Source organism: Triturus cristatus, chromosome 2_1 (genome assembly GCF_964204655.1).
Source record: "Triturus cristatus chromosome 2_1, aTriCri1.1, whole genome shotgun sequence".
Taxonomy (NCBI): domain Eukaryota; kingdom Metazoa; phylum Chordata; class Amphibia; order Caudata; family Salamandridae; genus Triturus; species Triturus cristatus.
The window spans coordinates 58,731,126-58,745,718 of record NC_140581.1 but is presented as its reverse complement, the minus strand read 5'-3'; positions in this window follow the sequence as shown (position 1 = coordinate 58,745,718).

Below are 14,593 nucleotides of genomic sequence, written 5' to 3'. Positions count from 1 at the left end.
AATTTGAGATTTTTGCGTTCCGTGGAGAGCATGACAATGTCAATTTCCGCAATCCGCATTTTACCGGAAATTTTTTGCTTGCTCGCGCTGTAAAGTAATACATTTTCGCGTGCGTGCGATCGCCTTACCTGAATCCCCGCGTTCGCCGACAAGTTTTCCCGATCCGGTCGCGTTATCCACGAGATGTTGGATTGTTGGTAGCCATTTGCGCTGTCACGCGACAGTTCGTGCCCGCAGTGACGTCATTCGTCGCGTGATCACATCTTTCTTCTTGCGATCATGCACCGCGAGACAAGTGAAAACAAGATGGCCGCGCCCACGAGCAACCACATGGGTAAGTTGGCGAGCCGCGACCATGCAGAAAATACCGTGAGCGGGCGGGAAAAAAACTTCCGCATCTTCGCGATATTTCCGCGTGTTTGCGGAGATTTTTAACATTTTCGCGATAATTTGCAAAAGTGAATTTCACAATTTCCGCCCACCCCTAGTGACCACCCGGTCCCTGGCAGCAAGTAATGGTGCTCAAGAGGACCTGGAGCCTGCAAGGGAGGCCCGGGTACCTGCTGCAGACAATGTGACGCTGAAGAGGTGTTCTGTTTTAAATCCTGCTACATTGTTACCTGTTCCAAATATAGATGATGATGAAGATTGTGAGGACCATGATTGTCTCGATGTGACTGAACTATGCACCAAACCGAGACCTGACATTGTCGATGAACCGCTCTCAGTTTCTGATGAGATCTTCTTTGGAGAAGGTTCATGTTTAAGAGACAGTGTTGGTCGACTGAGAGCAGCGTTAGCTGTGTGTACCATCACAGGGGTTGTTGAAGTCGCTTGTCTAGAAGGAGTACATTCCGCACAGGTGGCTGAGCTTATTGCTTTGACCCGTGCCTGTTTGGCCGCTGATAAGATCCGTGTAACGATTTACACAGATAGTCAGTATGGGTTTGGTGTTGTTCATGATTTCGGACAGCTATGGTCCCAGAGAGGGTTCATGACATCTTCTGGTTCACCCATCAGAAATGCGGATTATATACGACAATTGTTGGAAGCACTGCAAGGCCCAGATGAAATTGCAGTTGTTAAATGTTCTGCACACACTAAGGGAAACGATTTTGTATCATTGGATAATAACTATGCAGATGAAGTTGCTCGATTTTGTGCAGGACAGGGGTGTAATTTCACTTAGAAACATGTTGTGGAAAGCAAAGAGAAAACAGATTACGATGTGATGTTAGCTATGGCAGACTCATAGGAAGAATTGAAACAGTTGCAAGATGGGGTCTCTGATCAGGAGCGGGATAGCTGGATATGAGCTGGATGTGAGAAGGGAGACGTGGATATATGGGTTTCGAATGATGGACGAGCTGTGTTACCAGAATGTTTGCTGAATCCCATGGCGAGATTGATACATGGTGCTGTACATCTTGGTAGAGATGCAATGATGCAAGTGTTTCGCCAAACATGGTACAACCCGAAGTTTCGTACAATAGCTGAAGCTGGGTGTCAGAGGTGTGTTACGTGTCAACAGATGAATGTAGGAAAGTGGACAGCTGTGACGTTGAGTCACATAAGTAGGTCAGGTGGACCTTTCAAAAGAATGCAGTTGGATTTTATTGAAATGCCGATGTGTAATGGGTTGAGGTACATATTAGTCATAGTATGTGTCTTTTCCAGGTGGGTGGAGGCTTACCCGACACGTAGGTGCGACACACTCACTGTAGCTAAGTTACTATTGAGAGAACTAATCCCGAGGTACGGTTTCCCGACCTCTTTTGAATCAGACAGAGGAACACATTTTCACAGATTTCTCACCGCAGGAGCAAGGACAGTTGGTTCGTTAGTAGAGAAGGTCTTTGTCTAAGAGGAGTTGAATTATGGGGGAAGCCAGACATGGGAGTACTTTGGAATGTGCCAATTGCAACTCCTAGTGCGGACGGTGTCTGGGACCCAAGGCCAAGCTGATGGACGATGAAGGATGGACAGCTCTGGATGAAAAAGTACTTGAAAAGGACCTGGTCGAGGAGGTGTGCCGGAGGGCGTGTTCTATGATTTAGGGTTTTGTATTAGGGTCAGCGCCCCGTGGGTTGAGCAGAGGAGAGGTAGGCGAGGAGCTAGAAGGAGCACTTTAGATCAAGCTCTCACTAAGTGAAGACTTCTTAGGAAGTTTAACTTCTGACACCTTTTTCACGATTTCTTGGGTCTTAAGGGAATGCTAAGTAGGGATGACATCTAGTATAGAGTAGGGACAGCAATGCTTTGGATTAATGATTCCTAATATTGACATTGGCTTGGTAGTTATCTACCTCATGCTTTTAGAAGTTGTACTCTTGTTTATATTCAGTCGAATGCGGATTCTTCGTAGAGTAGCATTTGTGTTAGTGCCTATGTATTTGCTGTGCCTTGTATTGAGGTGCCTTTATCTGCAGATGTTTATGTTGATAATAAAATCCCGAGAGCAATAGAGATTGAGTCTCGAGTCCTTAATTATGTCAAACTGCGGAAAATATTCTCTGATAATTGTGTTTGCTCCCTCCACGCTATTGGGCAAGTAAAAAGGTTCAATCGACCAGAGTGGGTTCTTGGAAATAAATGGAAAACAAGAAACTGGGCCCCAGCACACTCTTATCCCTGAACCAATGTTTGCCTTGAAAAGGAGTACAAATTGTAGAGACAGATTGGTCCACACTAGACCTAGAACCAATAAGTCACCCATGCAAGATACACTATGGGGTCAATAAAAGCACACTTCCCATGTGGTATGTGTGCTGTGTGCCCACAGATAATGCACACCACCTCTATTGACATAGGAACTGACAGACCATGGATAGTAACTGTAACAGTGAGAGACTCATGTATCTGGTCACATGTCCTTGTAGTCTTCAATATCTGGGCCTGACCACATGGAGCACAAGTGCCCCATTCGGCTCAAGAAGCAAGCAACCAAACTTACCAATCATTTTCTTGAGAAAAGCCACACAGCTGATGAACTATCATGGACAGTGCTTGAACAAAAGCACATCCCGAGCCATGTATCCGACATAGCAAAAAATCTATTTGTGAAAGAACAACAATGGGCGCATAAACTACAGAGCGACACAAGGGGGCTGAATCACCACATCCCTTGGACTGCATTGTAATTTCTAGTGGTGCAGTGAGAATGAAATCATGGGTAGCCCTTTCCTATGTCTGAACAACCATAAAGACACTCCCAGTTTCTCCACAGACAACACATATTTGTTGGGCAACATATAGCACAGGATTTGTAACAATCGAGATCTGTTGTTGGCAGTTCTCTGGGACATATAACACTGGTGACTGGGACGGGTGGGTGCACTATCTATCCATTTGGGCCACTAGGTCAGACCACAGCTGGCAGCCCTGTATATTTGAATGTACCTGGCAGCGTGGCTCCTGGGTCCTTCTGTGCCTCGTTATGGGCACAGTGTCCTGAATGCTGTGTTCTATAAATAATCCCCCGGTTACAACAGAGACCCAAGAACGTTTCCTTGCTTTTGAAAGAATAATCTACCACATACCAGCTTGACTGGCCCGGTGATGACTTAGTATTTCTACATAACCTTGACCTCTTGAAGTGTCATAGCGACATCTTGTAATGATTCAATAACATCTCTGTTTAATTCAGTTCATAACAGGGGTGTATGTGTATGTCCGCGTATCAGATCACATATGATAACTCCATAAGGAATAGTCTTTCAGTACCTCGAGGAGGAATAAGTACAGCCTTCTTCATGGATCTCTGTGACTCCGTGTCCCAGCATGCCGCGCTGTTCCCAGTATTCAGAGCCGTTACGTGACGCGATTGCGTCACTAGGATCTGCTGCCGGGTCTTACATTTCTTCTGCTCTGGACAGCCAGCTTCCTCCAGTCTCGGCTCCATGTAGGCCCAGGGAAGCGGTGTTATGCGGCTGTTGATAACTGATATTGTGTGTCTGTGTTCATGGGCCCCCGTTGTTAGCTTTTAGCGCGCTTCTCATGAGTTTACTTATCTGTGTGTTATACGTAATGATTGAAGCTCCCCGCACCGAGCAGGGATTGGGACTCAGTTACTGGTAGTGGTTACCCAAGAGTGCATAATTGTGTCAGTTATTGATAGAGTGTGGAGTTTCTTTGTCTTCTGGGCACAAGACAACACTAATTCACACTGTGTCTACATACGTGTCATTTTTTTAAACCTCTATACCGGTGTCTAAAACTATACATCTACAGGGGGGAGGGTGTCTTGAACTGCATATTGACCGTCACTGATTCGGTTCCCAAGCTATATATCTGCATGAGGCAAGGTGTACTGAACGCATATCGACATTTAAGAATAATAATGTACACGATCAGTCACGGCACTGCATGTGTTTCCTGCTCTAAACAGCTTTCCCCAGGGACCGCTTTACCGTGTTTATCCGGCTAACTCCAGCATAGTACGGAGGTGGGCACGCTTTCCTTAGCCGAGTTTTGACAACTCATGTTTTTTTTAGCACACGCCACTTACTGGTGCCCCCTCTGTATGTGCACCATTACTACTTCATCAGACCTGGTATCTTTGTACTCATAAGACCATAGCCTAACCAACGGGCATTATTTAGCTGTCTTCACGTGACACATCACTACCAGAACTCACCCGTGAGTTTTTATGATTTACCAAACGATACCTGAATAATGTTAATGTTCTGCTGACTATAAGAACAATTTTTAAAACAAACTTTAGGAGAAGTTTCAAAATAACTGCTTTACATAATTAACTTTCTGACACACTAAACATCCTTTTTTCAGAGCGGTGCCTCTCCCCTGAGCAGTGTCCAGGTTGAGGTGAGGCCCCTTATCCGTAATCAATGGGTAAGCTACCTTTGCTTATTTGGCCAGATATACAATAACTGGCGCGTCCCTGCATATTAGCAGGGATGCCCCAGTTATTTTCAGTGTCTCAGAAAACCCCCTACTCCACCTTGGATGTGACGCATCTGTCCGGGCTGCATCTCCGAAGCTCCCGCCAGATGTCAAAGACTTTGCAGCACCAGAGGTGGATTTACAGACTTCCCAGAGGCCAAACCGAGTCCCCATCAAATCTGAGACCCATAGCCCTCGTGAACACTGTGGAACCTGAACCCCTGGACACTGTGCACATTTGCAAGTGCATCAGCTTCCCGATGACTCTCAAGGCTGTGCATTGGGGTACTTGTAGCCCAGGCTGCGAGCACCTTTTGCACTGAAGATTGTGGTCCTGCACTCCACGAGTGTTCTATGAACTTGCTCTTTGCATTCCCGCTCGAGGTACGTGGTCTGTTGACTGGTGGGTCCCTGTGAAGGCAACGCTTACTTTAATTGGGCTTCCCTGGTTGCCCTAGATGTGCCCTGACACCACTTGGGGAGTCCCCAGGACCTTGCTGGTCCGAACCAAAGCATCTTTCTCCTTTCTGCATGGGTTGCTGTGGCCAAGGCTCGTTGTGTTCAATCCGGTCACTGACACTGCAGCACTTGACATATTTTGTGGGACAACTCAAATCCAGCTCCTGGTCATCCTTGACACCTCCTGGTCCTTGTGGCTGAAGAGTCAAGCTTCAACTCTTTGCACCTAAAACACCCGACATCGGTGGGCATTTGTCTATCGTGCCCCTGGTCACTGGCAAGTGACCCAGAGTCTGTCCCCTCTGCTTTCAGGTCATTCACATCTCAGATCCAGGCTTGGATCTCTTCGGACATTTTGCATCTTCCCGGCAGCAGCCCTTCTGCTAACATTGAAAACGACGACGCAACCCGACACCATTTGACACCTATGCACCCGGCTTCCTTGTGTGAGGTAACTCGAGTACTCCAGTGCTCCCTTGGGTGATGACCCTAGAACTGTCTAAGTCCAAGAGGGTTTGGTCCTAGTCTATTTCTAAGTGTCCTTTACCTTTTAAAAATCTAAACGTGACTTTCCCCATAGAAGCTAATGGGAGCTCGCGGCTGTGTTCTCACACTGCACACGGCCCCCGTGGCTCCCCTGGGTCATTACCTTGGGTGGCTCCTTGGGGTCCTTGTGATTCTACAGGCTGTAGGCCTTGTGTCTAGTCAAGTCGTGGTTCTTATACCACTTTTTTAGTATATGGTTTGGTCCGCCCCTAGGGCCTAATGTGTATTGTGCTATTTTACTGTAATATTTAAAGTGTAAATTATGTGCTTTTACCTCTAGCCTCATAAAGAGACTAGTAGGGTGTGTTTAGGAATAAATACGTATATTTTATATATATACCTGGTGTGGTCGCCTTTCCTTTAGCCACCCAAGCGATTATAGACTGGTACAACAAGCTGTTTTACATTCTTTCAAGGCTGCTCTCCATAGCTACCACTAGGATATCTTTCAATAAATGTTGTCTTTAACCTAACATGAATAAGGGGTTGTTTGGAAAGGTGCAATGTGTCCACTATAACTAGTGGACAGCATATACCAGGCCAACTTCTTACACTGACCATAGGGAGGGAGCAGCAGAATCGCACTCCCACATGAAACTGTCTGATCAGAATGTTTGGTCTCACGCCAGAGCAGTACATGCTAAAGTTTTGGGATGTTAAGAAAGTCAGCACCCAATCTTGGGTGGACTTGTTCTCAGTAAAGACACTAGATTGCTGCCTATAGGGTAATACGATAACTATGAGGGGCTCTACAATTTGTTTAATAAGCACATATTGGCTTGTTCTCCCTCAGACAAGTTACACCAGCATCTAGTATATTCAAAACATTCTATCCCTGGAGAGCTGGCTCTGAAAGCTGAGGAGTGGGTAAGGACGAGAGTACCCAAGAAGTTCCAATGGGGCCTCTCTAGCACTGGGCCTTTAGTCCATAAAAGCCAAAGGAGTGAGGTGATAAGCCCACCATGAAGATTCCCTCAGACCCCCAGAACCCTAAAACAGAAGAGAGCAGATCCCACCTCAACTCTGATACTCAGAGGTCTCCTGCCTCAACTTATTAGAGTTTATGTGTACCCAGGGCTTTAAAAAGTTCTTCAACAGCAGGGTATGCTTTGACTGTCAGCAGTCAGGTCACTTCAGGGTTGACTGCACCAGTTTCAAAAAGGTGGTAAGGTCTGGCTGTCCAGTGTATCCATAGAGGAGGATGCATCGGATGAGGAGGCCATTATACCATTTTGCTGGGAGACAGGTCTGTTGTGTAGTTCCTATATACCCTATAAATGATCTGCATGTTTGGATAGCATAAACTGTGGGATTGGTGGCAGACTGGTTCCATGCACCCCCAATGGATATGTTAGCCTGTCTGTATCAGTTAGCTCACAGTGCCACTAAAATCAGGGAGAGAATAGTTGTTGGCAATCTGAGAACATGACAACCATGATCCTTCAGAATCGTGGAAACAATATACTACCTTTCGCTCAGTCCCTCGTGCTCACTTAGATGGTCTCAGAGATACACAGAATAAACATACTGGGCGTTTTGTCAAGAATTTATTGAACAGTTGTTATTCTAGTGTAGAATAGATGAGCTGTAGCAATCATTAGACAGTAGCAGAGATATATGATTAGCAGTACTACGAAAGTGAAGGGATTTTACAGTTCTAACATTTTGCAGTAATCATGAATATATACAAGTACATAAAAAACATAATAACAAGTGCATACTCATATGATGGAACCCTAACTAGATGTACCTAAATGCACCTAGAATCTAAGTAGGTGTTATGTCAAGAATCCCCCTAGAACCTTGTGAACCTGAGAATGAGAGAATATGCGACCCCATCCTGGTCTAAAGTTGGACACCCCGCAAGGGATGTTAGAACAATATGAGCTGGAGCATCTGCATGCAGGAACCTCAGCGTCTCTGGTCAGTGTGTCAGCCGGGAAGTCACAGTCTCCTTTGTCTTCCTAAGCAAGACATTATGTATTTTTACCCATAGGGGTCCTACCTTGCTGTGTTACTGTGTCGGCCTAAAGAATAATGTCGGGCCTGAACTTTATACTGAGATATTATACAGGATATGTTAGTCCTGCTGTACTTCCAAGAAACCTCATTCATAATGTATGAGATTTGAACTACGGAAAAACCTGTGTTCTGAATGCAGTATTATATCTAGGTAAAAGGTCAGTCCCTAAGAACCGTTATGTATGCAATGTAGGGAAGAATATAGGTGAAAGATGGCAATGTTACCTGCAACTATATATGGTATCTATATGGAATATACCACCCACTCCTCTTCCGACTGGACGCCATGTGTAACTTATTACCATTCTACTAGCCTAACCAGATATAGGTATGCTCAAAGTTCATAAAACATTTGTCTTGCTAAAAATGTTTAAAACGTCTAAAACATTTAAAAAAAAAACTTAAAAATGGTAAAAGATAATGTTTTGCAACTATAGCTCCAAAAGTGTCTGTAGTCATAGTCCGAACCACAATAAGCATTAGAAAGCCATGTATGCCCAATAAATAAAAGAAATGCCAATTTTGTTTTGGAGTACCAAATTTGAGCTTGTTCAATAAAGGGTGATTTCTTCCAGCACACGATGAGCCAAAAAGAGTCAATTGTTTATTTGTCGTGGCTAGTAGACGCAACATTTTTGTTGCATGCTTTTGCAGTAGACGGCTCTTGTAATACCTCGCTGAGTACGTCATTGAGCACAGATGATGTTTCACGCTGTTAGCTGTTAGTGTGCTGTCCAAAGCCTGGGTGTCAGTGGAGGAGCTAGTGTCCATACCAATAGGTGCGGTGGCTCAAGAAATGCCGCCATCATCATTGGAATACGCTGAGGACACTGCAGAACATATGCCTCTATCGGGTCCAGTAGAGCAGTCACGCCCGGTTGCGCACATGATGGGAGTGTCAAACAAAGGTCTAACATGCATTCTTCTCCGAAAAACAGGCAACGGAGGACAGTTAAGATGCAGTCCATCCATCTACAATCATGTGATTTATGTACCTATTTATATTAAGCCTGGGCAAAGCACTACGCTACGCTCGCGTAGTTTGCGAAGTTTGCGCTACTTCGCACTACGCAAATTGCACGTAGCACAGTGCGAACACGCGTAGCGTAGTGTTGCGTAGTGCTGCGGTCATTTTTTGCTTGCTCGCGGTCCTCAACGTCAAGTTGGCGACCGCGAGCAAGCAAAATGACATCCCGGCGAGACTTTTTCCTTGTTCGCGATCAGCAACATCAAGTTGGCGATCGCGAGCATGGAATATAAACCTCCCGGCGAGATTCCCAACGCGAGGAGGTCAGGTTTCTCATTGCGAAGGGTCGCGTATGCTCGCGACCGCTCGCGATGAGAAACTACCAGTTCTCGTTGAGAAAGCTGCCGCTTGAGTAAAAATCTACTCGAGCAGCAGAAAGCTACAGCTCGCACTATGCAAGATGACATTTTCAATGATTGCACAGTGCCGGTTGCTTGTCTGCACTGTGCAATCATTGAAACCGACATCTGGCACAGTGTGAACAAGGTACTACGCAGTTCGCGAAGTGCTACGCGTAGCTCGCGTAGTGCGAACTGCACTTTGCATAGCTTCGCGAAGTGCTACTTCGCGAACTACGCCCACCCTTAATTTATATATTCATGATTACTACAAAATGGTAAAACTGTACCATCCATTCACTTTCATAGTACTGTTAATCATATATCTCTGCTACTGTCTAATGGTTGTTACAGCTCATCTATTTTACACTAGAATAACAACTGTTCAATAAATTGTTGTTGACAAATACACAGTATGTTTATAGTGTTTCTCTAAGACAAACTAAATAAGCACGAGAGACTGAGCAAAAGGTAGTATGTTGTTTCCACAATCCTGGGGGATCCGGGTTGTCATGTTCAGAGGTTGCCAGAAACAATTCTCTCCCGATAAGAGGAGATTACAGTGGGACTGTGAGCTAGCTGATACAGACAGGCTAACATATCCGGTTGGGGTGCATGTATTCAGTCTGCCACCAATCCCACAGTTTGTTATCTGTTACACCTGGCACCTTGACGTGGGTCTCCCTTCCATTTGTTTGCTGTTGCCTCATATGATTTTGCTGGTGTTAGTTGCTCAGGGCACTGTGCCACTGCTGTCCAGTGCCACAGTGCAAGTGCTCCCTATTGTAAATTGATGTATGAATTTGTGATTCCATGATTGGTTGGTTTGGTTTACCTGCCAGACCCTAGTACAGTGCACCAGGAGTGCCCAGGGCTTGTAAATCCAAATGCTGCTTGTGGGCTTGCAGGACTGGTTGTGCCACCCACAGAAGCAGCCTGTAAAAGTGTGTCTCAGGTCTGCCATTGCAGAGCCTGCATGCAGTCTGGTACTGTCATGCTGACTGGGCAAGTGCACCCACTTTCCAGTCCCTAAACCTTCTCTTTTCTTCATATCAAACACCCCTAAGGTAGGCCCAACGGCAGGGTGCATTGTAAGGATAAGGTAGGACATGCCCTGGTGTGTGTAGCATGTTCTAATAGTGAATTACAGACATTTTGGTTTTTCGCTATTGCAAGGCTCTCTGTTCTCCATAGGCCAGAATGGGCAGTTTGATTATTACATTATACATCTTTTAGTGTAGTTGGTTTTAACATTCTGTGTTTGAAAATACCACTTTTAGAAAGTAGGTATTTTCTTTTCTGACCATTCAAACCTGCCTCTGCTAGGCTGTGTATTCATTGTCTGGAGTTTGAGTGACAGGGCTGGGGAATTCCAGGAGACAGGGTGAGGGGGCCCAGTGGTGAATAGAGAGATCTGCATCTAGATGGGAGAGAAGAGTTGCACATGGGACCTGAATAGGGCTGTGCCTTCCCTCGACAATACTGGCTCCACCTGCTGTGGTGCGTCTGATGTCTCTGCCCTGCACTCTGAACTCAAAGAATGAGTCAGGTAAACAAAGTGCTCCAGGACTGACCAAACCGGTTTGAACAAGGCAAAGACCCCTCTGCCCTCAGAGGACAAAGGATTTTGGGGTATAAGTATTGGGACCCTGATCCCAAGAATTTAGATCACTTTGTGAAAACAAGAAGAAACCTCTGCTGAGGAGAAGAAACAAGAAGAAACTAAGGGGAGAATATCCCTGAAACTGGGGGGTTGGCCTGCAGGGGTTGCCAACTGCCAAAGATAGGAGAAAGGAACTTTGTGTGTACTTTTGCTCAACTTGTGAAGGATCTCCAAGGGCTTGGAAAAGAGCTTGCCTCCTGCTGAAGTCTCAGGAACAACAGACTTCAACCACCAGCTCCCCAGAGTTCTTTGGAAGTGCCTGCTGCTGTTTTGGGGGCCTTCTGAGGGACTGCTTGTCACAAGGAGCTGGAAGCGTGACTCAAGAAGGAGAAGCGTTCCGCCGTCGATGCTGTTGTCGTCGCATCACGTAAAGGGGTGTCGCATCTGCAGTTGTCGCATTGAGCGGAAGCGTCTTGAATCTTCGAAGAAGTGTCTCGCAACGCCGAAGAAGCGTGTCGTCATCGCAGCCATCGTAGCTGATGCATTACACCGCATCAAGAGAAGAGTCTCGCATCGAGGAAGAAGCGTGTCGCCATCACAGCCACTGCAGTCGCATCTTGGATGACGCCGCAGTAGCTGTCGCATTGCAACGCATCAAGAAAAGCACCTTGCATCCACAGAGAAGCATGCCTCCGTCAGAGCTGTTGTCGTCGCATCGCATAATGTGTGTCAACGCTGCAGTTGTCGCATCGAACGGAAGCGTCTTGCAACGTCGGAGAAGAGTGTCATCGCCAAAGCCGCTGTCGTTGAATTGCGTAGAGTGGTGTCGCCGCTGCAGTTGACGCATCGAATCGAGTCTTCTCACAACATCGGAGAAGCGTGCCACATCTGGAAGATCTTCACATCTTTATTTCTTTGCACCAAACTTTCATCCCATCAACATCGTTGCAACACTTTCATTGCCCTTCATGTTGCATCTAAAGGTACATTGACTTAAAGTGTTGCATTTAAGAACTAAAGAGAACTAAGCTAAATTGAATCATCTTAAAGTATTGTGGATTTTTGTTGTTTATGTTCTTGTGGTAAATCGATATAAAGAATACTTATTTTTGATATAAAACCTGTGTGGTGTCCATCTGTAGTGCTGTCACTTGATTACTGTATGTGTTCACAAATGCTTTACACACTGCCTCTGAGATAAGCCTATCTGCTTGTGCCAAGCTACCAAGGTGGTGAGCAGGGGTTATTTTAGGAGTGTACCCCCTTACACTGACTAGAGGAGAGGGTCCCTATTTGGCACAAGTGCATACCTGTGCCAACTAGAGACCCCCAAGTCTAACAATGGTGGTCAGCGGTGAGGATTCTGGACTTGCATTTGTTACTCTTGTACAGTGATTGGTGAACACTACTAGTGAGTGCAGACCAAAACGCGACCACATACTTGATGGCAGATTTATTTTTGGGACTTTCTATTTTTGAGTACTGCCAAGCTTAACCATGATGGAGAGAGCAGAATCTGTAGTTTCTGTTGATAATGAGTGGGAGTTATTCAGCAATAGCACTCCCTGACACAATTATGTTTGGCGATCGTCGCCTAAAGTACAAGAACATAAATGCTTGCATTCTCAGAAAAATGTCCGTTAGTGATGTATATTCATCTTCTTTTTATTATTCTTTTATACAAAATTTCCCAGCAGCAAATTATTGAAATCAGGCCAACACGTGTTTCGTCTGTACCACAATACGTATGCCGACTTTATCAAGGCGATTGCAGAGATCACAGTCAAGTCATGTTCCTGGATTACACAAGAATCTGGAGAAAAAACGAAGAACTAAGAAACACTAAATCAGTTAAAAATCATGACATCATAATTGTAAATCCCAAGTGGTGACCGGTAGTATCTTAAATATGTCAGGAATCACGATAAAGGAAGACCCAAACGACTCAAGTTTCGGGTATGAGTCAGGTTGTACAAAGAAATATATAAGTCACGTTGTAGATTCCGTATGTGTTACCGGAAGTAGGGCAGCCCCGCCTTGATAAGCCGGCTCCCTGATCACGGTTTAGCCACCACGGGGACAATGCGTCCACTAAAGTTCTGATGTAGTAGGAGTGTTATGAAGAGAAACTGGAAAGCTACAAAGTACAACAGCTGAAGTTCTTCTTCAAGAAATGCAATGTTTCCACTACTGGATGTAGAAATAAGGTTGAGTTCTACTAGGAGATGAGGGCCTGGGTAGATGCAAGGAATGCCACTGATGATGATAATGCAGAGAACCAGCTGGAAGGGCCAGGGTATCCAAGAGGAACGGTAGCAGTGTTTCTGTCAATAGTCTGTCTCCAGAGGAACTGGCAGATAGAAAATAGTGTAGGATGCACGAAATGGAGCTGACCAAGCTCAAGTTAAGTGAGCCATTAGAATTTAAAATGCAAACTAGAAAGTTAGCCCTAGAAGAGAAGAAAATGCAGTTTGAACATGAAAAGGTTTTGAGGGATTTGGAGTTGAAAGCCAAGAGCTTAGAGATTACTCCCTCTGGTGGCAGCACACCGTCAATGCCTGTGGAATCTAGAGTGTATATCCTGAAAGATGTAGTGAAGGAATTAAAAAAAAATGATGATATTGGGTAGTGATTCAAGGCCTATGAGGTAGCCATGTCTACCCACCGGATCCCTGAGAAGGATTGGGGAGTGGGGATGTGGGGGCGGTTCCTTAGTGAGGGGCGGGACACACTGTTAGACTTGCCTTCTGATGTCTATAATTCCTATCCCCACATGAAAGATGCATTAATGTCTAGATATGGTTTAACTCCTGAAATGTACAGACAGAGGTTCAGGGGTTGCACAAAGATAGCGAACAGTACCTATGTTGAATATGTCACTTTTTTTCTGCAGAGAATTGGATGGTTGGGTGAAGGGTAGCAAAGTTGATGATTTTCAGGGACTTCTTGATTTAATTGCATGTGAGCACTTGTCAAGTAACTGCTTTCCTGAGCTATGCCAGCACGTGATTGGTAGTAGTCTGACTAATCCTAGGAAGCTTGCTGAAGAGGCAGACCGCTGGGTCAGTACCAGGGTCCACAAGGGTCATGTGGGAGACTCAGCCAAGAGTGGGCAGGGATCCCAGCAGAAGAGGTGGGGGGAGAAGTGTAAACAGAGGGAGTTCCATAGGAGGCCCCAAAGTAGTCCCCAAGGGAACCAAGGGAAAGGTTCGCAGCCTCCCCCCAGAAACCGTCGGGGGCCCCAACAGGTCCACCTGTTCAAAGAGGGCCCCCGGATTGCTACACATGTGGAGACCTAGGTAATTTTGCCAATGATCACAAGTGTCGCCTGTTTGGAAAACCAGCACCCCCAGGTGCAGCCCCCTGGCAGATGGCTAGTGTAGCCCTGGGTGAGGAGATGGGTGCTCAAGGTGGGTGGTGTCCCGCAGAGATGTCCCTTGTCTCATTAGGAGATTGTGAGGTGGTCCCCGGGACCAAGCTGCCTGATAACACTAAAAAATACAGGCAGTGGGGGACTATCAATGGCCATAGAGTGGAGGCTCTTATAGATACAGGAGCCAGTGTGACAGCTGTCAAGTGTCACCTGGTGTGCAAGAGCAGGTTGTCCCTGATGCATTCTACCCAGTTGTTGCCGCTGACAACACAGAGAGTCACTACGAGGTGGCTCAGGTTCCCTTTGAGTGGGAGGGTCTCTGG